This window comes from Equus caballus, chromosome 8, assembly GCF_041296265.1.
Source record: "Equus caballus isolate H_3958 breed thoroughbred chromosome 8, TB-T2T, whole genome shotgun sequence".
NCBI lineage: Eukaryota > Metazoa > Chordata > Mammalia > Perissodactyla > Equidae > Equus > Equus caballus.
The window spans coordinates 16,782,994-16,809,316 of record NC_091691.1 but is presented as its reverse complement, the minus strand read 5'-3'; the positions used below and the strand labels follow the sequence as shown (position 1 = coordinate 16,809,316).

Genomic DNA, 26,323 nt, shown 5'->3' with positions numbered 1-26,323 from the left:
AAAGCATGGCGCAACAGAGCCATTTAGTCTGGGGAGGCATTGTGTGGTGGCAACAAAGCCACGCGTCTTCCGGAGCAGCCGTTCAAGGGCTGTTGGGCATAATGACCAGGCGGCAGCATTCCAGTCCTGGAGACGGGGCTGTTTTCTTCCTCCAGGGTTTTGCAGAAATGGCACTGTCAGAGGAAACAATGATTTAATGGCCACATGACAGGAACCTTGAGAGTAATGGTACCCAACCCAGAAATCAGAGCCAGGCAAATGCAGGAGACAGCCGGAAGGCAATTATGATATAGCCCGTGCCTACAACTCTGTCATTACTGTCCGAGTATCGCAGGAAGCCTCTCCCCTCTGGAAGGTCAAATTTGTATGATGCCAAGTAGTTGGGAGAGAAAAGCTGATGCTGGGAGACAAAGGGGGTGATATTTCCTTGGAGAATTCTCCAGAATCATATACAGAGCACCCTATCCTCCTCCTTTCTCTTTCCTTCTCTCCCTCCTCTTTTCTCTCTCTCTCTCTCTCACACACACACACACGCACACACACACAAACACACACTCCAATTCAAATGATGCAGCTCTTCCACTTTCCAAACCCATTTCCCACAAAGCTTTGTTTATGCAGGCTGGGAATAGTGACGTTGCCTACTAGACAAGTAGCTTTTGATTAAAAACACTGAACTCTGCCCAGGTAATTGTGCTACACACAAGAAAAAACATTTGAAGACCTGAGGAGAAGTTTCTCTTTGTTCCCAGGAAACCTGACATAATGGTTTAAAAAAAAAAAAAAAGACCTCTGCCTTGCAAGGTTTGAACAAAACTTACATCTTTACATTCTAGCATTTGCTAGATTTTTCTGTAATGAGCATGTGGAATGTTTCCTATACATTATTTTTAATGACAGAAGTCATAAATGAAATCCATTGGTGTTGCTGCTCTATATAAAAAAACAAAGTCTCTTTTGTCTCTCACTTCCTATGCATCTCCTGTCTCTGGAGGTAAATACTTTTAAGAGTATGATGTGGCTCCTCCCACACCCTGTCTCTGTGGGTATGATTGTGTATATATATGAATCTTTACACATACTTTATTTTGAGGATTATTTTGTTTGTCATAAATGGGGTTCTACCACATGTATGATTTCACAACTTCATAAAACTTAATATGTCCTGGAGATCTTTGCATGGTGGAATCAGTGCATAAAAATTTACCTTATTGCTTTTAATGGCTGCCTAGAATTCAGTAGTATTACTGAAACACAGCGTGTTTCCCTGGGTCCCTACCAAAGCACATTCAAGTCTCATTATTACATGCAATGCTATAATAAAATACTTGTATGTTGCCCGCTTGGACATATGAGCCCATATTTCTATATGGGAGAGACAATTATATCCATTCAGATACTTTGGGCTGCAAATGAAAGACCCATGTGGCTAAACAGCAAGGGCTTTAATTTCTCATGTTAATGAGAAGGCTAATATAGGTCAGTTCCAAAGATAGTTAATTCAGGGACTCAGGATGGACCTAGGTGCTTTCTCTCCATTGTTCTGTTCTGCCACCCTCAGAAGTTGGGAACGCCTCCCCTAGTGGTCACAAAATGGCCAGAGATGTTCTAGGTGACCTGTGCAGACATATCTTCAGCCCTCCTCAGGTCTCATCAGCCAGGACTGGGCTGCAAGCTAACGCGTACACCAGTCACTGGCAAGGAGAATGGAACCACCACGGTTGACAGGAACCATCACGATTCCTCCTCTGCGTCTTGGAAGAAGAAGGGGAGAGAAAATGGATTGTATTAATCAAAGTACTCTCCAGAAAATGCGTACCAGTTTGCAGCCTGCGAATAGTACCTGAGTACCAGTTTCTCCACATATCCATCTACTTTGAATAAGATGTTTAAATTTTTGCCAATATGACAGCCAAAGAGGACATCTCATGGTTGTTTTCTTGCATTTACCTGATTTCTAATGAGACTAATGATGATCTATATATTTATTGTCCATTTGCATCTTCTCTTCTGAGAATTACCCATTTGTATCATTTGCCTTATTTCCTATTGGCTAGTCTGCTGCATTTTTCTTTGTTTGTAGGAGCTCGATATATGCACCCAGGACACACACAGCCGAGAAATTTTAAAAGGTTGTTAGGAATAAAGAACACTTAAATCATCTATCTTTGTTCCTCTTTAGATTCTCGAGGGTTTCTGTAACAGTTCAGGAAACAAAGGAAGAAATTCCATTTCATGGAAAAGGTTATGTTGACATGCTTTCCAAACTGCGTGCTTCAGAACAAAAGTGCCTTGCCAGATGTAAAAATGTAATTTGGGAACCTGACATGAAATGTCTATCTTTCAGAGTCTTAGAATTCACAAATAGCACAGGGACCAGCTCTGTTCTGATCATGACTGCTTCCTAGCTGTGTGACCTCACACCCGTCATTTCACCTCTCTGAGCCTTGTTTTTACTCATTGGAAGACAGTCCTTCAAATGGCTGTTAGGGGGTGTAGCAGGCACATCAGTGCTCTCCCTGCATTCCCTTGGCTCCGGCCATGCTCGTGCACATCCATGGCTTTCTACAGCAGCACCTGTGGCTCCTCACCTGGAGTCTGGGGCAGTCCAGATGGGGCAGCTCTCCACCAATGGCAGACAGATGCTGGTGGATACGTACTTGGGTTGCATTATCTTCAGATGCAACAACTCTGAGGCACGCTCCATACCAAGAGTCAACAAGCTACAGCTCACCAGCCAAATCCAGCCCACCACCAGCTATTATAAATAAAGGTTTATTGGAAAACAGCCACACCCGTTTGTTTGCACATGGTACATATTGTCTGTGGCTGATTTCACACTACAACGGTAGAGTTGTGCAACAGAGACTGGACGCCCTGCAAAGCCTGAAATATTTACTGTGTGGCCATTTCCAGACAAGTTAGTGACCCCTCCTCTATACTGCCCACCAGTGGTCCCAGCAAAACGAGCTCAGATTGCCCACAGTGGGAACCTGCGTGCTCATATGCACACTTTTCTCTTCTTGTCTCACTTCTTTACTGGTGCTTTCTGGGGTCGCCTCCCAAACACGCTCCTTGTGCCCATAAAGCTGTAATATCCTAGGCAGACTTGGAAAAGAAGTAGATAGAATGGGAAAAGGCAGGGGATTTCAGGTCCAGGGTCAAAGCATCTCAAGGGTTAGGGTCCCCCCACTTTGCTTCCACAAATCACCACACACACACACACACATGCACACAAACACACGGCTGATGCATGCACACACGTGCAGCGAGCTTGCCATTTGTTTGGGGCGGCGGTCTTGCTCACTTTCCCATTAGTGGTTGGGGACTTGCAGACTAAATGGAAAATAGAAATGGGAAGACCAAGATGCTTTCTGACCTCTGCACCAAGGGGAACACCCTGCTCTGACTCCTGTCTGGTGAGTGGCCGCATGAAAGAGTAAACTTTCTCCATCAGGAAACATGTCTGTTTAGCCTGTAACTATGCTTATTTTTGTATATAAAATAAATAGGTCATCCAACATCTCTCCTAGAGGGGGAAAGGGCTCCTAATGTCTCATTATTACATGCAATGCTACAGTAATGCCACTCTCAAAATTCAGGGGCAAGGTTCTAGTGTCAAAGGCACCCCACATCTTCCGACCTCCAGACATTTGCACAAGCTTCTCCTGCTATTATTACCCCTTTAATAAATGTGTTCTTGGCATTATCTGGGTCTCAGTTTAGATATCACTTCTACAAAGAAGCCCTTCCTTGTCCTCCTTCAGGTGCCCCATCACCAAGCAGGCCAGGTCCCTCCGTAACACTATGTCTGCTGTGCTTGCTAGGCTTTTCCATTGCGGTACTTACCATAATAACTAAATAAATGTTTGAAGTCTTCCTCTCCCACCAGATTATAAGCTTCCTGGGGTCAGGAATTGCATCTCCCTTGTCTACAGTGGTAGCCCCAGTGCCTGCCACTCAGTTGGTGCGTAATCATTTTTTTAAGTTGATAAATTCATGAATGAATGGATAGAGGAAGGAAGGAGGGAAGGAAGGAATGAACACAATCTTCCAAGAATCCAATGGCCGTTCTTTCAGTTTAAGAATTCCAACATGAGTCACGTGACGACCTCAAGGAGCTCTGTGCTTCTCAAATTCTAACGTGCACACGAATCTTGAGATGTTGTTAAAATGAAGATTTGGATTCAGCAGCTCTGGGATGGGGCCAGGACTCTGCATTTCTAACAAGCTCCTGGGGGATGCACATGCTGCTGGGTCCTGGACCACACTTTGAGTAGCAAGGACGGAGATGATCTTAACCAAGAAAAGTGTCAGGGGAATTTATTTTTTAAGTGCTCATTTTTTTTACCTTCATTCATGTTTATTTTTACGAAAGTTCTAAAAGCAGAAATACCACCAGGCAGGGCAGCCATGCCACCTGGCTTAATTTCTTGGTGTTTAGTTTCAGGCCAACCAGTCAGACCTCAGTACATACGCACGATGTGGTGTGACGCCATTGCTTGATTTGGGTTAGGTCTTACCTGCTCACCTCACCAAAATGCTTAGTTCCGTATGCTTTTACTTTAAAAAAAAGTGAGAGGAGGATGTTAGGATGTTTGTTGAGTTGAACCAAATTCAAGAAGCCTCAGAAAATGAACTGTCACCCAGATGTCTCTGCAGCAGCTCTAAGCCAACAGTGGGACCAATGGCCCTAGTGTCACATTCATGCCAGTGGTGACTTCTTTTTCCAAGTATGTATGTGTGTGTGCGCATATGTGTGTGTGTGTGTCTATATTTTTTCCCCAATTTTTTATTGTGGTAAAATACACCTAACATAACATTTACCTTCTCCGCCATTTTTAAGTGTGCAGTTGAGTGGTATTATTAAATACATTCATATTGTTGTGCTATTATCACCACCATCCATCTCCAGAACACTTTCAATCTTGTGAAACTGAAACTCTATACCCATTAAATAATAACTCCCCATTCTCCCCTCCCCCAGCCCCTGGCAACCACCCTTCTGATCTCTGTCTTTATGAATTTGACTACTCTAAGTACCTCCTATCAGTGGAATCATACAGTATTGGTCCTTTTGTGACTGGTTCATTTCACGTAGCATAATGTCTTCAAGGGTCATCCATGTTGTACCATGTGTTAGAATTTCTTTCCTTTTTAAGGCTGAATAATATTCCATTGTGTGTGTATGTGTGGTTTTTGGGGGTTCTTTTGTTGCTTATCCATTCATCTATTGGTGGGCACTTGGGTTGTTTCCATGCTTTAGCTGCTATGAATATGCTGCTACAAACATGAGTGTACAAGTATCTGTTCAAGACCCTGGCTTCAACCCTTTTGAATGTATATCCAGAAGGAATTGCAGGATCATATGATAATTCTGGTTTTAATTTTTTAAGGAACCGTCATACCGTTTTCCACAGCGGTTATACCATTTTCTGTTCTATCTTCTCTTAACTGCCATCTACATCAGGTGCTTTTAGGATTCATAGACGATATTCTAAGCTATAGACCTGCAGACTTGGATATCAAATTGTTGGAATACCAGGGCTGGCCTGGTGGCATAGTGGTTAGGTTTGTGCACTCCTGGAGTTTGCAGGTTTGGATCCTGGGCACAGACCTACACGTTGCTCATCAAGCCATGTTGCGGTGGCATCCCACATATAAAATATAGGAAGACTGGCACAAATGTTAGCTCAGGGACAATCTTCATCAAGCCAAAAGAGGAAGATTGTCAATGGATGCTAGCTCAAGCCAATCTTCCCTACCAAAAAAGAAAATGTTGGAATACCAGACAATGGCTCAATGCTTTAGGCATGGAAATAAACGTTAGAGCATGGACTCTAATCTCAGACTGATCTGGATTGGAATACCAACTCCCACACTTCATAGCTGTGTGACTTCAGGCAAGTTACTTAACATTCTGAGCCTCGGTTTCTGCCTCTGTACAATGGCAGCAATAATAACCCCTACCTGAAAGAGTCGTTGAGAGGTCATATAGAATAGTGTGTGTAAGGTGCATGGTGCAGGGTCTGGCACATAGCAAGTGTCAATGAATGGGAGCTGCTATTACTGTTGTTATTGTCATTGTTGATGCCCAGGAGAAAGCTAAGAGAATTGTGACATGTAGGTTGAGGGGGCTTTTCTGCGTTAGGATAAGTGATGGTCTGGTGTCTTTTTCTTCCTTCCGAATGCTGGAAAATTGCTCAGCATGGGGTTGCCACCTCCTGCAGTGGGGTCTAGCAGCATGCCAAAGGGTTGCTTGGCACGACTGAGTGCTCAAGACACCCGCCTGTGCACTCTCCTGCTTCGCTCCACTGCAAGGCTCAAAATTGCAAAGAACAGGAGCCAAAACTGAGGAAAGGGCCCTGCAAATACTCAGAGATCTGTAGTTTCAAGATCAGCTAACCCAAGCCCTCCTGGTCATGAGAACCACAAACCCTTTCAGAGAAGCTCAATCAAATGGGGGGAATTTATCTTAAGAACAAGGAGCGTCCTGTGGAGTTCAGCGGTAGAAAGGGCAGCGGGGTCTCCTGAGAGTAGTCCCAGGACCTGGGACATCATTGGTCTCCTCCCATCCCTTCATCCCTCCCCACATCCACTCTCTGCAGACCAGCATGCATGAAAGCAGGTTGCTCCCAGGACCCTGCTTCTCTGAGAACTGCCTTCTGCTAGCCAGCTTTGAACTACGGGACACAGTGCCACCCTCTTCAACTCAGCTGCGAGCAGAGGTGGACACTTGACCCAAGCTGAGCCAATCAGATTCTTCCCTGGGAATTTGGAATTGAGGCTGATTAGTCTTGGCTGGGTTTTCTCCTCTGCAAAATGGTGATGATAATAGTAACATTTGCCCTGTAGGATGGTGGTAGAATTGAAAAGGGGATCCATCCCAAGTTCTTAGCCCAACGCAGAGCACAGAGCAAGCACTCAGTAAAAGTATGACTGGTTTTATCATTGTCATCCCTAACAGCAAGCTCCCTAGCTTAGGTCCTAGCACACTGTGGCGCTCAATAAATATTTATTGGATGAATGAATGAATGAAGAAATCAATCAATCAACAAGAGAATGCCCTAGGCTGCCGTCTCCCCTGCTGTTTGATGATGCTCAGTGACAGCAGGACACGGACTTCTTGTTTGTGCAAAAATTCTCTCTTCCAAACACTGGACTTTGTCTCCTATATAAAACCAAGTTGAACATCCCACAACCCCAGCCCTCGTGTTGTGAGATGCAGGTGCAGTATAAGAGTTTTGAAGGTTGCCAGGTGCTCATGATACATTTTCCAGGTCGTTAAACCTCTCGTTAGACAAACTCAATCACGCGTATTCGTTAAAATGAGATTTGGGCCATTTCAAAGATTAGGCTCATAGTGCAGGAAATATGGTTTAAGTTTTCCTTTGACAGGGAGGAAGGGGGAAACTCATTCCACAATAGCACCAGAGAGTTCCACAGCGTATTTCTCATTTTATAGTTCCTGCAGTCATTCTCTCTCTCCCGAACGATTCCTCGTTCTGCTTTCACTACTCCTAAATAGTATTTATTTTGTCTGAGTCTCCGCCTACACCATAGGTTGGGAAATGCACATCCTGGAGATTTGTACCTGCGCTAAACATGTTTATGTTTTTAAAATGTAGCTGCAATAATCGACTTTTGAAATGTACCGTGAACAAACATGATTCATCAACTCACCCTCAGAGAGCAAGTCACAGGGAAAGTTTTGCAAATGGAATTTTCTGCCAGTGGTTTAGAAAAGAGCCTTCCAAGTGGTACCTGGGTCCACACCTACGCAGATTCCAGGAGGAGAGAAATACCAGTCCATAGCCCCCTGCTTCTGCGTGACATTTTCAGGGAAGGTATGCAGCAAGAGAATGGGGACTCATTTAATGGAACTCCCCCCTCAGAGGTGTGGACAGGATGACAAAAGGTCATACGGCCTTTTCTGGTCCAGAAGGGCTATAGTGAAGCCATCAGGCGTTAACAAGCACCTTCAGGAAGAGAGCGCGCACACACACACCTTCTTTAGTCTTGCAAACAGTGTTTAACACATCTAAGCATCTTGAGCTTAAACGTTTTTGAGCTGCAAGATCTAGGAACAATGACAAGCCCTTAATGGGCCCCTAGAAAATATTTGTTGAATTAATAATATTCCTGCTAGGCAAAAAACAATGACAGATACTCTTTACCGACAGCTTGCTACGTGCCAGGCACTCTGTGTACACTAGGTCTAATGGTCGCAACCACACTACAAGGCAGGTATTATTATGAGCATCTTCATCATTTTAGAGGTGAGAACGTTGAGCCTCAGAAAGTATACAGGACTTGTCCAAGGTCACTCCGCCAGGCGGTAGAAGACTGAAGATTTGAAAGCTATGTCTGTCTGATGCTAAACTCCGTACTCTTGATGCTTGCTCCCTCCACTGTCCCCTTTAGATTCTTAAGTGCATTTTCTCTAGTTCTTTCTGCTTGTCACAAAGGAGGCTGGGGATAATTTCATGTCGAGAGGGGTTCACGCACTTAGCATCAGTACTCCATGCAGGGACCGCACTCCTTGGAGCCTGCTAAGCCTGAGGAGGCCTCCAACTGCTTCCAGGCATCCCCGAAAGCAGAGCTGCACTTTCTAATTGCTCCCAGAGCCAGCAGCCTTCTAGCTGTACAGAAAACAGTTACTCTCATGGTTGACCAAGTCATGGCATGTGTGACAACACAGGCAACTGGTCTCCCCAAGACTGATGAGGAAACTTGATTATCTTGATTCTTCGTGTCCTTTTCATCCTTGCATATAGTCTGCCACCTCCCAGCTGTTGCATCTTCTATTAAGTGACGTCAATTCCCTCCATCTTTCATTATACAATCTACAGAGTCCTTTAATCAACCCACAAACATTTATTGATCCCTTATAAAGACAAGATCATCTGACCTCAGGAGCTCACAACTAGAATAGGGGCGGATACATCCAACAAATAACTTTACTGCAGGAGCTCAGTGTTCCCAGGAGAGACGCTTATCTGGTATGCAATGAGAACAAAGAGAGGCACAACTCACTTGGCCACTGGAAGGAGAATTGAAGAAGGGGGAGATTGGGAAGGCTTCATGGTGGTGGTGATATTTAAGTTGGGTCTTGAAGGATGAGCAGGAGTTTTCCAAGTGGGAGAGGAGAGAAAGGGCATCCCCTGCAGGAGACATAACATGTCCCCAGGAGCATACCTGTTTCAAAGGTGTTTAGAGTGACCGGAGGGCGGGATGTGTTGGGGTAGAGGTGCAGTCAGCAGATGCAGTCATGAAAGGCTCTGTAGAATACCCTGAAAACTGGGACTTTGCTTTAAGGTCAATGGGCAGCCACTGAAGTGTTCTGGGTAAGAGTGATAGTAAGGTTTGTTCTATAGAAAGACGGCATATTGGGTTCCTAGGGCTGCTATAAAAAATCATCACAAAATGGATGGCTTGAAACAACAGAAACTTTCCTTTCCCCACTCAGGAGGTCAGAAGTCCAAAATCAAGGGGTCGCTGGGGTTGGTCCTTTCTGAAGACTCTCAGGGACAATCTGTTCCATGCCTCTCTCCTAGATCCTGGCAATTGCTGGCAATCCTTGGCATTCCTTGGCTTGTAGACGTATCAATCTCTGCCTCCATCTTCACATGGTGTTCTCCCCTCTTGTCCTCTCCTTTTTGTATAAGGACACCAGTCATTGGATTTAGGGCCACCCTAACCCAGTATGACCTTATCTTTACTTATATCTGCAAAGACCCTATTTCCAAATAAGGTCCCATTCTGAGGTTCTGGGTGGACATGAACTTTGAGGAGGACACTATTCAACCCGCAATAGACAGTGAAGAGGCGAGAATGTCAGTGGGAACTCACAAGACCAGCCAGGAAGCCACTCCCACTGAGAGGGAATGGGGCCAGGATGCAGCAGTAGAAGAGGGACCCATCGCCACCCCAAGGACTTCCGTGTGGGTCATTTCCCTAGGGGAGGGGCAAAATAATGACACAGCAAGTCCTGTTAGAAGCGACCTGAAAGATCAAATCATCCACTTTCCCTCTGTTTACTGATGGAAGCGGTTGCAGATGCTATTAAGTGTGGAACTGGTACTTTACAACCAGATGGTCTGTCTCGAGGATCCCTTTGTACTCTTAAGATTGCTTTAATGCGTATTGGCTCTTCCTAGTCAGGTTTGGTTTAGACAGAGCCTTCAGGAGCAGAGGAGCTTATTGGCAGAGCTCATAATTGTCTTAATAGCCCACATTTATTAAGCACACACTAAATGCCAGGTGCCAGGTGAGATGCCTTGAATTCATTAGCTGTGACTCTTACAATGTCTCTGCAAAGAAAAGCTGTATTGTGAATGTCCTCATTTGACAGATGAGGATATTGGTGCTCAGTGGTTATAATTTGCCCAGGGTTACAAGGTGGTAAAGCTGAACTGGAATCCAGGGCCATGTGATGCCAAAGGCAGTTCCTAAAATAAAAATAATAATAATTTTCGAAAACCTCCATTAAGAAAAATACATAGGATTAGGGAGGTGAAGTATGAAAACTTGATCAGTTCAAGTGGCCCCAATTTATCTTGCTCCCAAAGAAAGAGCCTCCTAGCTTGAGATGAAGAAGCAGTTCTGGAAGGCTGGATGACAAACTGGGGTCAGCCCCCCACTCTGTGGGGGGCTCAAAAGGATATGCACACAGGACCCAGAGGGCACCCGCCTGTCAAGTGAGGGGCCAGGGCTCCAAGTGAATTAATCTCCTTCTCTCTGCCAGCATTTCCTTTGCCCTCCCATCTGTTCGAAAGAAGGCTTTTCCTCTCTGGGGAGTAAGGGACCTTTTCGGTTCCAGCTTATTCAGAATAAAGTTCCTTCGAACAACTGGCCAACTATTTTTTCCTTTGAGCCTGACATGCAGAGCCAGCTGTTGAATCAGGAACTTCTGCCAACGGAGCAGAGTTTTGCCCAGATCTCATCTGGTGTCGGCTTGGGTTTGTTTTTTGTTTTTTTTTTTCTTTTTTTAGTACTTGTAGGGTTTTTTTTCCTTTTAATTATTATTATTCTTCAAAGGGAATCTGGAACCGGCAGATTCAAAGATCAAAGACTCAGGAGGGGCAACATTCCTCCTTAATGGCCCCAACAAGACTCTGAAGACACAGGGGGAAGGGCAGGGTGGAGGTTGACGCGGTCAGCCTCATGGACCTCAGCCCTCCCTCATCCCATGCTTCCTCTGCTCATCTGCCTTTGCCCATGATGGCTGCCTCTGGGCATCCTGATCAGACAACTGGCCCCCTTGGTGTGGCCAGAGCAGGAGGTTACTTATGGGTGTAATCTGAGGATGGAGCAGCCTGGTCTCACCCTAAAACATTCCCAACACACTAAACCTGGTACATACCTGAAAATACACCGTTTACCAAGCATTCCACTGGGTTAAGCATTGCCTACTCTCTGCACTCCATTTTCAGGGTGAAAATGCTACTGGGTTCAATGATACCTTATGTCACTCCCACCTTAGTATAAATTAGTCTACAGATTGGTTTCCATATGTCAGAGCAGCATGAGGATATTTGGCACCTTGGAGTAGGGAGAAATGAACAATTAATGGGGAAGAGTAAATATTTAGACATCACTGGAGAAGGAAAGAAAAGAAGGAAGCCAAAAGTTATCATACACCTACTGTGTGCTGGTCCTTCACATATATATTATTTCTATTTTCATAACAACCCTCTAAGGTTGGCATTATCATCCACATTTTGGAGCTGACTCACCAATATCCATCCCAGTTGAGTTGTCTAACCCGGTGGTTCTCAGGCTTTAGCAAGCATAGGAATCCCAGGAGAGCCTGGTGGAGACTCCCGGGCCCCATCCCCAGAGGTCCTGATTCACCTGGTCTTGTATGGGCCCATGAGTTTGCACGTATAATGAGCTCCCAAGTGATGCTGATGCTGTTGGTCCACAGACCACAGTTTGAGCAGCGGGAGTCTAGTCATGGCAATCTTATTTACCTAGGCAATGATTGGTTCAAATGATGGGCCAGCCCAAGCCTATTTGGGCCAATGAGATGTGAAAGGAGATTTGCCAGGGGCTTCTGGGAGAGAAGCCTTGGCCCTTATTGCTACCAGCAGCCATTTCACAGACATGAGAGGATGAAGCTGATTCCATGGACAGTTGACTATGTGGGCAGCTCAGCGACATGGCAGAACCTCTAAGCCAACCCTGAATCCTACTCTGGACTCCCTCTTACATGAAGTAATAAATACCCCTGTTGTTTAAGCAAGGGTGGACGGAGTTTCCTGTTACTTTCATCTTAAAGCATCTTAACAGACATTCTTGTCATTCTCAGATGAAGAAAGAGCGGTTGGCTCCAAGCCCAAGGCCACGAAGCTGGTAATCAAGTCTATGTGAAGCCAAATGTATTTCCAATTTGTCACACTAACTGAGTGGCTTTCTCTCCAAGACCTGATGTGACTACCATCTACTTTGGCCCAAGTATTTGGGGCCAGACCCACCTACACTCCTATCACCAAAAGGTTAAGGATTCCCTCCACCCGTCTGTCCATCTGTCCCTCCATCCATCTGTCCATCCGTCCATCCATCTTTCCCTTCATCAAGCATTTATCCTGTGCTTGCTGCATATCAGGCTCTGTGCTCCATGCTGGTGATCCACTGGAGGACAGGATTCAGCTTGAAGGAGTTCAAATCTAGAGGAAGAGACAGCCCCACAATCTCAGCGTCTCCTTCTACATCTCCAAGACTTTGGCATTGCAATCTGCCCACTGACGCCCAGATGCCCTATTGGGCTTCTAAGCTGTTGGCAGATAATAAAAGCCCAATCTTCTTTTATGCAACTCAGATTTATACACCTTTGGAAAGTTGAAATTTTTTTTTTGTAGCATCAGTAAAACAATTCCAGATCTTCAGTAATGGGGATTATATAAATATTCAACCATCACATTTCTATGTTTATAGAGCATCAAAGTGCACAGCACATTATAAATCTTCTAATTAATCCTTATAATGCTCTAGTGTCATGAGCAAAGGGCAGATAATAACCCTGTTTTACTGATGGGACCAACGGCCACTGTAATTCCGTGACTCGCCCATGCTCATGCGGCCGATCACCTGCGTTTTACACCTTCATTAACAGCACAGCTTATTAATTATAACAATTACATTAACAACTAGCATTTACTGAGAGACCCCATAAACCTAGCTCTGTCCTGAGGACTTGACACACATTAGCACATTGAACCTCCATCACAATCCACGAAGTAGGCTCTGTGCACGAGGAAACTAAAGCTCAAAGAGGTATTGTATTTGCCAAAGACCCTGGCTAGTGAACTCAGGTCTATGTGACTCCAAACCTCTCACCCTGCCCTTTGATTACTGTACCGGCTGGGTGGCATGTTGGGAAGCGAAGACCTGCGTATTCTTCTCCTGAGTCTTCTACCGCTTTACTGGGTGACCTTAGGAAAATTCTCAGCCTCTCTGGGTCTTGGGTTATTCATCCATTAGTGAAGCAGAGAGAGTACAGACTTTGGAACCAAACTGCAGTTTGGATGTAAATCCCACCTCTGTCCCTTGCTTGTCATGTAACTCCAGAAATGTACTTAACCTCTCTGTAACTCCATTTTCTAATCTGTGAAATGGAGTTAATAACAGTCCTACCCCACATAATATGTTGCAAGGGTGAAACGAGTTAATACATGTAAAATGCCTCTGATGGTGCCCAGCACTTGGTAAGCACTCGATAAACATCAGCTGTATTTAGCGTGTGTCACGTGAGGGAGGGGTGGCACTGGATCAGCTCTCAGAGCTGATGATCTTGGATGATTCTAAAATTAATCACCTCCCATGGATTTTGGTTTAACCACAGGGAAATAATATAACTCGGCAATACTTTGGGGTCATCTGGACAAAATATTTGCCATGTGCTAAAAAAAAAAAAATCATGGTCAAGACCCTCCTAATGGCAAATGATAGAAAATCCAGTTCAAAGTGGCCTAAGCACAAGTGAAAATTGTCTCAGGTAAACAAAAGTCCGCAGGTAAACCCAGCTTCAGCTTATCAGACTGCCTCTCCTTCCTCACCAGCCCCCCGCTCCCTACCCGACGTGTGCTCCACGTGGACTGAACCATCTTCAGTATCACTTTCTCCATCTCCTCCAGATCTTTGTACATCTGCCTGGACCACAGCCCTCCTGCCTCTTATTTTAGACCCCTCCTAGTCCCTCAGGACTCCACTTGGACTGAGAAGTCACTTCCTTCATCCCCGACTGCCCTCTGCCCTTGCTGGGTCCCATGTGCCCACAGCCCCCAAGCCCACTCCCACCGTAGCCTACATACTATGGTATTGTAACTTACTTAATTGTCTACCTACCCCCACGAGACTCTGAGAGGGACCTTTGGATGGGCGTGTGTATTCCAGCACCGGGCTGGCCCCCGAAGAGAGGCTCAGTAAGAAAGAATATCCAATATGTCCTGGGCAGTGGGGATGGTTCACTGACAAGTCCAAGGGGCCGGAGAGCCAGGAGCAAGGCACAGTGTGTAAGAGGGAAGTGACAAGGCCCTACACAATTACCAAGAGACTCCAACATTGATGGAGAGAAGTAGGTCTGCCAGAGATTAGACAAATGGGCACACGCTTCTCTCAGCTCTAGCTAGGATCTTAACCTAGCCCAAATACCACGTCCCAGAAAGATCTAATGGGTGTGCCCAACAGGGCTCCCTTGGAACAAGGACCCTCGCTATCTCCCCCAGAGGCACACCTGAGATGGTATTAAAGAAATCTTTGCAGTTCCTGCAAACGCTCCCTTACTCACCTCTGCAGTGTTTGGTCCATCTCCCTCTGATTTATGCTACGAACCGCCTTCTCACCCTATTTAGCCTCAGGAAAGCATGAAAATGAACATTTGACACCATCAAGGGCATCCCTGCTTTCACCTCTTTGGAGAAGGGCTCTCCGTTCAGGCTTCCACATTTGAAAATAGCTTTCACGTTTGAAAATAATAAGCAGGTTCAGCTTATTATTTTCTCCACCCCAGGCTGCCAACCGCAGTCTTCTCCCATCTCCACTTACCCCCCCCCCAGGAACCATGTTTGCTAACTACAAGGAGGAAGGTGTTCTGTTTTTGCAAACAATTCTGAACCCCAATTAGTTTCTCGGTAACTTGATACTCATTGGTGGCGACCGTGGTTTCTCATCTAGCATTGTTATTGATTTGGTCAGAAGTAATTAAGCAGATAATTCTTACTCAATTACATTTCCCTGAATTTCCTGAAGTTGCTACCTCGTCTCCCCGGCTGTATTTTCTTTTCCAAATTAATTCTGTTTTGACTCCGAAACGAGAACGAACACTACGGAGCAGCTTTCGCATGTTGATTTTCATGGGAACAGAGTGGGGCTCTGTGTTTTAATTTCACTAGAGCGCTCAAACTCTTTTAATTTTTTTTTTTAAATCATGTAAAACATACACAGGTTTAAAAAAAAATAGCATGAAAAGTCTTCTCCCAAAGAGCAGAAACCCTCTTTCCTGCCCACTTCCCACTCCTGACACCATTTCCCAGGCAGCCACTTCTAACACTTTTCATTATTCCTCCCAATGATCCTGTCCCCAAATTATTTGTTTTACCTCTGTTTTTCTGTTTATACATTTAAGACTTTAATGACTTTCTGCTCTGAAAGATGAAGATCTGGCATCTTTGCCCCTGTACCCACTTCCCATCCCCAACCCTCATTGCCCTAAAACTAGCATTACCTTAATTTTTAAAAATATGTTATTAGGGCAGTGAAACTACTCCTTACAATACTGTAATGATACATACACGTCATTATACGTTTGTCCAAAACCACAGAATGGATAACCCCAGGAGTGAACCCTCATGTAAACTATGGACTCTAGGTGATAATGACGTGTCAGTGTAGCTTCATCGATGGTAACAAATGTACCCCTCTGGCAGGGGTTGTTGATAGTCAGGGAGGCTGTGCATGTGTGAGGGCGCAGGGTATATGGGAACTCTCTGTAGCTTCTGCTCAATTTTTCTGTGAACCTAAAACTGTTCTAAAAATAAATCATGATTTTAAAGGAAACTATGTTACTCTTGCATTTCTTGCCCCAATCACCCACAGAGAGTATCTTTCCCTCCACAGAAGAAGAGATTGTCCTCATCAGCTCTCCTGGTGTCTTTTACTACTACTTTTTACATTGTCAAGATTGATAATGCTCACTTTCTGTTCTGGACCCATAATTCCGTTTTCCAGGCTTTGTCGATGAGTTGAGTCTAAAAGTTGAAAATCAGCAAATATTACAGTTTTATTTTTACCTATTCGTCCACTCACTCAAGAAATAACTGCCAAGAAACCACTCCTAGTTTGGCATTGTACCAGGCACCAAAGATGTCATGTGACAAGGTCAACACCCTATGCACCTTGCAAGGCTAGAATTTGGAGGAGAGGCGAGGGAAGACACACAATTTACAAGGTAAGCATAACAGCTGCTTAAATCACTGGTTTTGAACTTTATGTTAAAAATATGAATATGAAATGTAATAAGGAGGTAAGCTGAATATAACAGATATTTTAAATAGGAGCTGCTGGTTTTCTTTATACTTTGTGAATACAAGCTGCGTCTTGGTGCTCAAACCTCAGCCCACTTGCCTTCCTTGTTGATCCTTAGGCTGAAGCCAAAACATGAGAGGGTTTTACATACTGGGGATTGTGTCCCTCCTCCAGAGATGGAGAGATGGTGAGAGGCATCATAGTTACACTTTTGTATCATGTTCGTAAAGCTCCTTTATCAACAGGGAGACTTTGTACCATTGGTGCATTTGTTCAGAACTCACTGGCTGGAAATACCACCCTGAGGACAGCTGGGACCAACATCTGCTCACATGAGAGGTGCCAGACCAGTCACCACAATGTCCATAGGGCCAGTGCAGGACACCAAGGCAGCCCCTGGGGCCATGGAGGGAAATATTCCGACTGCCCTTGTGTGAATGTGCCAGCCAGGTGCGTGTCTGTGTGTCTGTGTTTGCTTATTAAAATATAAAATCTCTCTGGAAGGATACGCAAGAACGTAGTAACGCTAGTCATCTCCAGGGAGGGAAATGAATGGACTGAGGACAAGGTGGAAGTAATACTTTTTAACCACATACCATTCCGTATGCTTTTAAACCACTTGAAAATACTACCTATTCAAAAAAAAAAAAAAAAAACCGAAATAAAACATGAAGTAAGACTCAATACTTCATCTGCAGCCCTTAGCTAGGGCCTTCCTCTCTAAGCTTTGTTTTGCTGAAGTGGCTTCTCGTGGTTTCTCAGCAGCATTACCAGATTAAGGTTCGTTTTCTCCTACTTAAGGATGTCAGGAGAACCTTCCTTGCCACCCCCTCTCTCCCGTCACACTTTACATTCCGGTTGTTTCTGGTTCCCTCTCCACGCTTTGTGTTCGGCCCAGTCTGAAGCCTGGCCAGTAAGCCCCCAGTGCCAAGCTGTGTTCAGTGCCTGCACTTCAGCACATCCTAGTTGAATTGTCTGTTGAATACCCGCCTCCCCCACTGGAGCTTGAGCTCCTTGAGGACAGGCATGATGTCTTGTTCAGCCAGTTTCTAACTCATAGTAGGTATTTAAGAAATATTTGGGCTACTCTTCTCCCTCACCCAGCCTCCTAACATGGTCCACGCGGCTTGGCATTGGATGGCATCCCGGGGACAGCGTCACAGAATTCATGTGGCAGCAGCCCTGTAGTCACACAAAGGCTCATTCCAAGGGGAATGCCAGCCCCAACCAGCTCTTCTGTGTCTTGGCTCTTTCTCCTTTCATCACTGGCTTAAGCTCAGCTATGCTTCCACTTCTCATTTGGAAAACGGAGTTAACAGTTATTAACCAATGGGAGACTGGGTTTCTTTGGACCCTGAGGGGGTTCACTTGGACATGCAAAGATGTTGACTTCATCTTCTTCCAGGGAGACAGAAAACGAACTGAAGCCACATGGGACTTAAACCGCACCCCCTCCCCCCCCATCCCACACACAGTCCGCATGAAGATACTGAGAATATGAAAGGAGAATTTCTTGGGACACTACTTGTTTCCTTTCTCCAGGATGAGTTGCCAAATAATTTGTTTCATTTTCAAGAAAGGAAGCAAATTAGGGCATGATAAGCAGTGGAGGGTGCCCTCCAGTCAACTAGACTGGCTGAACTGGGCCTTCCTCTCACCAGCTCACTGACCTCACGCAAGTTATTTAACTAATCTGGGTCTCAGGTTCCTCAATCATAAAATGGGAGTAATAATAATAATGACAACACTTAACTTTTTGAATGGGCATGAAGATTCAAAGAGAAAAGACAGGCAAAGTGCCCAATATGGGGATGGCAATTGTGTGTCATAATACTGCTTTTCCTTCCTGGACCAGGGCAGACATTGCTAATCAATCACAGAATGCTTTTCTAAATGAGATTGGACTCCAAGGAGCTCCAGAATCCACTGCCACTAATGGTTAGCTTGAGGCTGGCACTCAAGCTGGAGCTCACTTGCCATCTCCAGCCTTGCACGTTTCCAGACACATGGGAGGTGCTGAAAAATTTGGGCACTGTTATAATTATTGAACAGAAGTACCGTTGGCAAGGTAGTTGTTACATCCCTGGGCCCACGTCCTGAAGCTCCTCCAGGACTTTGAACGGCAGCCCATCACATGGATTCCTATTGGCTGCTGGTGTCCAACAGCTGGGCTGCTGGGCCATCATATTTAGGCTTTCAAAAGAGTTTGTGAGATTAACGAGATTAACGTGTGATTTTTTTTTTTTTTACTCTATGGATAGCACGTTGGCTGCTGGCATGCCACCTCAATCCCAAGGCTGATGGGGGCTCATTGATGCTGGCAGCCGATTTCCATTTCAATCAAGTGAGAAAGGAAGGAGGCAGAGAAAGACAAGAGATTGAGGAAAAGCAGGACTTGATTGAAAGCTAGTGGCATCTAGCGCCACCTACTGTTATATTGGTGCATAGCTACCATTGCTGACTGTCTCGGGGTTGTTGACAGCCTTAACCTGCCCTTAATGATTTGGGAACATTTTCATAATCTCACTCAAGTTATACTTTTAATTTATAATTTATGAATAAATATAATATATAAATTTTGTAAAAACTGCAGATACTCGTGGTACACTGACAGTGATAGTAACATTTCTTTGGCAAGTTTGGTTCACAAAGCTATGTACCAGGCGTGCCCCTGAGTACCCTCACAGCTCATGGATGAGGCTCGGGCAGATGGCAGGTGGGAACCCTGATGCGTGGAGCAAGTGACTTGCTTGGGGTCACACAGCTAGTGGGGCAAGGAGCTAGGACTCTGAGTCCACATCCTATTCTCCCTCTGAATCTGTCGCTCCTCCTCCTCTGCTCCCCCCAGTCCACCTTGAGGTCTGGCTCACACTTCCTTAAGCCCCTGAAAGCATAATTCCCACTCCAAACATGCCGGAGTGTAATGTGCACTTTACTGAAGGGTTCACAGGAGAGATGGAGGAGGTTACATTGCCCGCCATGGAGGAAAAAACCAATAAAACAGTCCTTTAAACTTGTGCCTTTTTTCTAGATGTCAGTTCCCCCCACCCACCCCAAGGCTCCCTCCTCACCATAATATGTCACTCTGCCTTTGTCAGCTGGAACCATTCATCCTCTCTCTGCACTTCTCCAGTATCCATCTTCACACTCATCTTCCTTCTCAGCAGACCAATCACAGTCCTTAGGAAACAGGGAGGATTTAAGAAACAAATAATGGAATACTGTTGCCTCTCTCTCCAACATGAAGAATTGGAGAAGACTTTGAATTTTCAGGAAGGCTTAATGGTTGAAGACCCAAGTTTTAAATATGAGGAGACGGGATGAAACAGAAGCACTAGGATGCATGTAGATACAGATAGAGATAAAGAGATTTATTGCAAGGAATTCGTTCACGGGATTATGGAGGCTGACAAGTCCCAAGATGTTCGGTTGGCAAACTGGGGACCCAGGGGTGCTGGATGCTGTAGTCCCAGGCCAAGTTCAAAGGCCTAAGAACCAGAAGAGCTGATGGTGTAAATTCCAGCCCAAAAACCTCCAAGTTCAAGACCCAGGAAGGGCTGATGTTTCAGTTCGAGTCCGAAGGCAGGAAAAAACTGAGGTCCCTGCTCAAAGGAGGTCAGACCAGAGGAGCTCCCTCTTATTGGGGATGGGCCAGCCTTTTGTTCCATTCAGTCCTTCAGCTACTTGGATGAGGCCCACCCACATTAGGCAGGGTAATCTGCTGCTTTACTCAGGCTATCGATTTAAATTTCACACTCATCCCAAACATCCCCACAGAAACACCTGGAATAATGTTTGACCAAATATCTGAGCACTCTGGCCTGGTCAAGTGGACACACAAAATTAGCCATCACATCAGGATTCTAACCACAGCTCAGACCAGCTGTGTGACCTTGAATGAGTCCCTCGGTGCCTTCTTTTCTTCTTCTGTAAAATGGGTTTATTAATAACTGTCTCATTGGGTTGTTGGAAGAAGCTAATGAGATGGATGGCATAAAACGCTTAGCACAGTGCTGATGCAGAGCAATGCCACAACAATTTGTCAATTTAGGAGCCCCGGACTTGGATACTCCCCCCTCCCACCACCCATCCCACTCTCAAAGAAAACGAAGACTGCGCATGCCGCATTTTCTGCGACCTTTTGTGTTGCTGCATGGCTAGAAACCTGGGTGTGTATGTGAGAGATCATGGTTTCTCAAGGTATGAAGTGAATTCCACGTAATTGTAAACGCTGCATGGATCAAACAGACCCTGCAGGCCACTTGAGGGACATCTCCCTTCCTGGTCCACGCCCTTCATTTACAAAAGGGAAACAGAGTTCCCTGGGTTTACGATAGTAAACAAATGGTAATAGTACAAACAATAGTAAACACAAATGAGTGTTTTTAGTAAAACTGCAATTTACGAAAGCCTGGAGCAGGCGGTGGTTTGTGGACCCCTGGATTAGGTGACGGTGAAGGAGCATGTCAAGGTGAGGAGGGCACCATGCCGGCCCCACCACTGACTGACTGTGTGATCTTGAACAAGCGGCTTAACCTTTTGGATCCTGGGTTTCCTTTTCAGCAAAATAGGGATAAAGATGCCTCATAAAGTTTGGTACAAGGATTAAATAAAACAATGTAAAAAATGCCCCCACCCTTAGCCTCCCCACCCAGTCCCAAGGCAAGCTGCTACCATAGCTGGATCATTCTTCCTCAGAGTGGATGTAGCTCGTGACAGATATGGGTAGTGTTTTATAAGACTTAAAGGTCCCTTTGATGGTGGGGTACAACATACTGACACTCATGTAGGTGAAAGACGGAAGGCTGTCTTAGTTACAGATGGGAAGGAGAGAAGGCCTGTAGGCAGGGCCACACAGGGAATTGGCCCCTGGACAGGGTAACAGCAAGCCGGTCTATAGATGGTAACTTGTGTGTGACAGGCAGGGCGAGGTTAGTCAGGAGTCACAGGCTCCCTGTGGATTAGCTAATCAGAATAATTCCTAGGCTCCAGACATAGGGGCTGGCCCTAGTTGTCTGGTACCTGGCCCTGTGGCAATCAGAGGATTGCATCATGCCCCATTCACAGAGGAACCCATCAGGATGTGAATTTAATCAGCTTCTCAAGAAGGGGCAATCGCTGGCCTCTAGCCAGGGCTTCAAAACTTGGTCAAGACAGTATTGAAAAAAAATGTATATTACAATTAGTGACTTGTGTGCTCTGATGGCCCCCAGTTTCTCCAGCCTCAGGAGCATGGGCTTTTCTTTATTTCCCAACTTCAGCCAAGCTTCCGCTCTGAATGTCAGCAAGAAGCCCAGACTCTTCCTTTATTCCTAAAGCAGCGCCTCCACGAGGCTGTCCTGCTTCCTGATGTTTGAAGATGGCCCGGGGGAATTCACTGCAGCAAAGGAAAACTTGAAAGTGGGGGTGCAGCCATTTCATCTTTGTCCCCCCCAACTTTGTATTAGAAAACACTGCAAACCTACAAAAAGGTTGTAAGAATAGCATAATGGACAAGAATATACCCTTAACCACATCCACTGTTATTTTGCCATATTTTGCTTTAATATTTTCCGTGATAGTCTACATATACATATGTGTGTATATTTATACATATGTATATATAACACATACATGTGTGCATTATAATATTTTTAACCGAGCCCTTTGAGAGTCCACTGCAGACACTTCACACCTAAATACTTCAGCATGTGCTGCCTAAGGACATTTTCCTTCGTAACCACAATAGATTTAACACAGAGATTTCACATTAATCCAATACTATTATCCGATATTCAATTCATATACGAATTTCCCCTTGTCCCAGTGATGCCCTTTATAGCGTTGTCTTTCCAGTCCAGCATCCAATCAGGGGATCATCCCTGTATCTCACTCTCACGTCCCATTGGTTTCCTAAAGGAACGGATCCTCTGCCTCTTTCCCCTTTCATGACAGTGTGGAAGCCACAGAGGCATGTCCCTTGGACGTCTCTCCAAGAAAGAACTCGCTGTTCAGCCGCAAGGACTGCAGGTTGCTGAGCACTTCCAGCTGTCGACGCTTTCAGGCTCCACTCCAGCTCTCACGAGGAGCCGGGATCAGCCCGGCAGTCCCCAGTCGATGAGCGCTGGCCGCTTCTGCCCCGGGCCTGGGTTCCCATAACGGGCAGTCTTCGTCCTGGAGTCCCATGTTGCCTTGGCTGAGACTGTCAGGTGGCCATGGTAGGCTGAGGCTCTCCCTACCCAATCTTGCTCTCTCTCTCTTTTCTCTCGTGCTCCTGTCTCCATGCCTGCTTCCCAGAGGCCCCAAATGACACAGATGTTAACATTTCCTAGGAGTCTAAGATGTGTATTTTGCAGAATGACGCTCACCTTTTATTCTTCTGACCATTCCCTCATGATCAGATTCAGACTGGGCATTCGGGGCGGGAATTCCATGGAGGTGATGCTGTGTCCTCCCCAGTGCATCACTTCAGGGGCGCGTGATAGCAGTTTGTCCCATCACTGGTGATGCTAAGTGTCTTCTCACTGGTTCAGGTGGTGTCCGCCAGACCTCACCATTGTGAGGTACCTCATTCCCTTTGTACTTAATAATTAACCAATAGGATTAAACCTTGAGACTGTGATGCAGTCATCTCTTCATTCAGCAACGTCAGATTGAACTCATGGCCAGGCACTGTCTCAGGAGCTGGAGATCAGAAGCTTTCTTCCCAGGGATCATTGTCATCCCTGTCTTCCCCCAGAGGACTCCTGCTGCTTATTCTGTCCTTAGGTTCTCAGCAGAGGGCTCGCTCATCTCCCTTAGATGACAGTCTCCTTTCCCACCACCCATCCCCACCTATCCCTAAGCCCCCAACCTGCTTCCTCCTGGGTCCATAGGAAGATGAGAATAAAAGGGAAGTTGAGTCAAAATACTCTCTAAAGGATGCACCCTGTCTTCAGTGAAGGGCTTCTTTAGAGAATTCAGTAGCAGACTTCAGATTTCAGTTTGAAGGGTCTGCATGTGGACGAAGTCACTAGCTCTGGGTTATCTCTTCGTGGATGTCCTCATATCCTTATCCCAAAAACAAACCTCATTCTCCCCGAAGAGAAGTGCCATTCACCACCAGAACTTCACTATTGGAGCGCAAGCTAAGAATTCTGGGCTCATGTGCATACTCTCGCCACGGATCCCACCCGTTCTCTGCCTATTTCGTTCTTTACAGCTTCTCCGTAATGAGCCTGAAATTTGCCCATCTTCTTGCTTGCTCCTCATGCTCTTTTCAAACGGCCCCCTTTCCCTCTCACCACTTGACGGAGCATCCCAGCTGTTCCCCTGATGTCTATATCAGCTCAAGTACATTTAGCAGGAATTCATTTCCATCTTAATCTGATTCCAGGAAGTAGATCATATTTTAAGAAGATTAGCAAAGATGGGTTTGGAACATTCTTTCATAAAAGACAAGAGAACAACAGACATTTAAAAGATTGACTTTCTGGCCATGACCTTCATCAAATTATTCTGATTTTCTGCCGTATAAAAATTTTTATGACAAAATCTAACAAAATTCAGTGGGCAAGCTTTGGAGGTGGTATCTGTAAATTAATAGCAGGCAACTGCTATCCTTTATTTGGCGCCCACTGTGCGTAACGGGGGGGCAGAATGAAGTAGTGGTTAAGAACACACACACTTTGATGTCACTTGAACTTGAGTTCAGGTCCAGACTTTGCTGCCTACTAGCACGTCATTTTCATCTTTCGAAACCTCAGCTTGCTCCTCTATAAAATGGGAATAATGATAATATGACGAGGACTGAATGGAATCATGTATTTCAAATAAGAACACACTTAGGATCCTCTATGGCACGTAGGCGAGTGATAGACAGCCTTAGCTCCATTTCACAGGTGGGGAAACAGACTCAGGGAGGGTACAGAGCTTGCCCAAGGTCATCCAACTCCTCAGTGACAGACCCAACTCTTAAACCTGGGTAATTCAGACAACAAACCTCTTTCCCTTCATTCCAGCCACCTCCCACTTCTCAGTTGTCAGGTTAAACTAAATCGCTTCCAAATGTTACTATTTAAACAGTCCCAATACATGAATATTACATGTATTCATACCTGCCCAAAAAAAACCATCCCCACCTAAGGTTCCACTATGAGTCCGAGCTCTCATGCCCCCACATTTATCAGCTTTTAACCTGACACATTACAGGACGTCACATAGCTTCTCACAGGCTTGCTCTCAAAGACTCGTTTAAAAATCAGTCAGAGAAGGGACACGAGCTGCAGGAAACAGGTGGACAGAAGAGACTCGATTTGATTTTCCATGAAGCAAAGAACGGAGACATCACCCACCCTCTGCAAAGCAATGAATAAAACTGAAGCGCTTACGGCCAATGGGACACCCAAGGGAAGTAAGGACAGAAAATTAAAGTCAACTGCCCCAGGGTGGCTTTTATGAACCCTGGCTGAGAGTAGTCACAGAAAGTGAAGCAAAGGACATCCAAAGAGATGGTGATGGGGTTCTCCTCGGCTTTTATTTTCTCCTAATTTTTTATCTTTTCCAGATTTTCTACAACGTTCATTAGTTAGTTTCATAACTAGAACAATCTTAAGTGTAGAGTGCAGATGTGTCCGCTGGGTCAAGAGACATGTTAATCAGCGTCAGTAGGGAGGAATACTTAGCAGCAGTCCATTTATCAGCGATTAGGATCTAAAGGGTGTGGGACACAGGACAGGTAAGTTCTGATGCAAGAGGAGGTAAACCAAATAGATCTGGAATCTACAATTCTTCCTAGGGGAAGAAACTGGGAGAAGTGGGAGAGTTCTAGATTCTCAGTTTTGACAACGATTTTAAGAGAGAGCGAATGATCCCAATTCTGGATCTGCATTGAAGCTATGGAAGATTCTAGAAACTTCAGGTTTAGGCTCAAAAGATAAGAAACACCCAAAGTTACCATCTGCAAAAGAGTCCTTATTAAGGGAGAACCAGCTTTATAGTCCAAAAGTACCTGGTCAGCACCTGGAGCCAAGGCATTTGCAGAAGCTATAACCATAACCATCTGCTTTGGCTCTTATTTCCATTTCCTCCCGCCACAGAGAGCTGATCCTTGTAAACTACATTTCCCAGGCACCCTTGCCAGCTGGCTTCCAGGTAGGTTCAGCCAATAGGAGGAGCAGCAGGAAACTGGAGGGTGAGAAAGAGAAGCCAGGATATTTCTCCCCTTCTCACTGAGTTTCTGGTGGCACCTCCAGCTGAAACCACATCTCCTCCGTGAGTCCAGCTTCTGCCAAGTGGCCCAATTCTAGGCCTTTCGAAAGCTATCACTGTCTTGGTTCCACCAGCCCTGGAGGTGGTGGAAGCTTTCTCCTTTTGCTAATCCTCTGACTGTCTTGCCATCCCTTATTTGGCTTTTCAGCTCTTCCAACACCTTCACTATAGTTCCCCAATAGCAAGTCCGTTCTATTGAACTACCCAGCATGAGCTCTGATTTTCTGGCCAGACCCTGCCAGACACAGTGTGCTAAAATAAACTGCTAACTCACATCATTCCAGACTCTTAGGTTCCTCAGTTTAAAGCAGCCTTGAAAACTTATACTTTGCTTATACTGATAGAACTAGTCAGAATTGCTTTACAAACATGAAAAACACTATTATTTTATTATTAGACAATTAATATATGTAAATTACCTAAAAATTAGGAAAAAAGATAACCAAAATAAAAAAATCATAGCATACCTATAATTCGAACACCCTGACATAATATCTCTATTAACAATTTATGTTTATTTCCAGCTTATTGTATTATTACACATATACCTTGCCATATGTCAATATTT

General features: G+C 45.2%; 1 protein-coding gene and 1 long non-coding RNA gene across 5 annotated transcripts in view; one reads left to right on the top strand and one right to left on the bottom strand.

Moving 5' to 3' along the window:
• CCDC60 (coiled-coil domain containing 60) overlaps positions 1 to 26,323 on the top strand; it is a 157,870-nt gene that overhangs the window by 38,673 nt on the left and 92,874 nt on the right. The gene's annotated exons all lie outside the window — the stretch shown is intronic.
• Positions 1,427 to 23,029, bottom strand: LOC111774635 (uncharacterized). Its single transcript, XR_002809700.2, has 3 exons — positions 22,875 to 23,029; positions 19,599 to 19,707; positions 1,427 to 1,754 (listed from the first exon to the last, which is right to left on the bottom strand). It is a non-coding gene; the product is annotated as an uncharacterized lncRNA (long non-coding RNA).